This window comes from Pteropus vampyrus, unplaced genomic scaffold (assembly GCF_000151845.1).
Source record: "Pteropus vampyrus isolate Shadow unplaced genomic scaffold, Pvam_2.0 Scaffold37, whole genome shotgun sequence".
Lineage (NCBI taxonomy): Eukaryota > Metazoa > Chordata > Mammalia > Chiroptera > Pteropodidae > Pteropus > Pteropus vampyrus.
The window spans coordinates 8558509-8559089 of record NW_011888818.1 but is presented as its reverse complement, the minus strand read 5'-3'; positions in this window follow the sequence as shown (position 1 = coordinate 8559089).

The following is a 581-nucleotide window of genomic DNA, read 5'->3' as shown; positions in this document are numbered from 1 at the left end:
ATGATTCAGCAATTCCACTTTAGGTTTTTATCCCAAAGAACAGAAATCAAAATCTCAAAGATATTAGCACTTCTATGTTTGGTGTAACTATTCATAATAACCAAAATATGGAAACAATCTAAATGTCCGTCGATGGATGAAAAAAGAACAAAATCCAGTATTCATTTATTGCTCTATTTTTCAGTCATAAAAAAGGAGGAAATCCTGCTATAGGTCACAGTGTGGATGAAACTGGAGAACATTATGCTAAGTGAAATAAGCCAGTTGCAGAAGGACAAATACAGCATGTTTCCACTTATATAAGGAACTGAAATAGTTAAACTCAATGAAGCAAAGAATAGAATTGTGGTTGCCAGAAGCTGGGAGGAGGTAGAAATGAGGAATTGAATCAATGCGTATATAATTTCAGTTAGGTGAGGTAGATTCTAGAGATCCGTACAACGTTGTGCCTACAGATAAATACTGTATTGTATGCTTAATAATCTATTGAGGGTAAATCTCATGTTAAGTGTTATTAAAATTTAAAAACTGCAATACCATTATCACATCTAAGAAATTTCACATTAATATTCAAATATTAC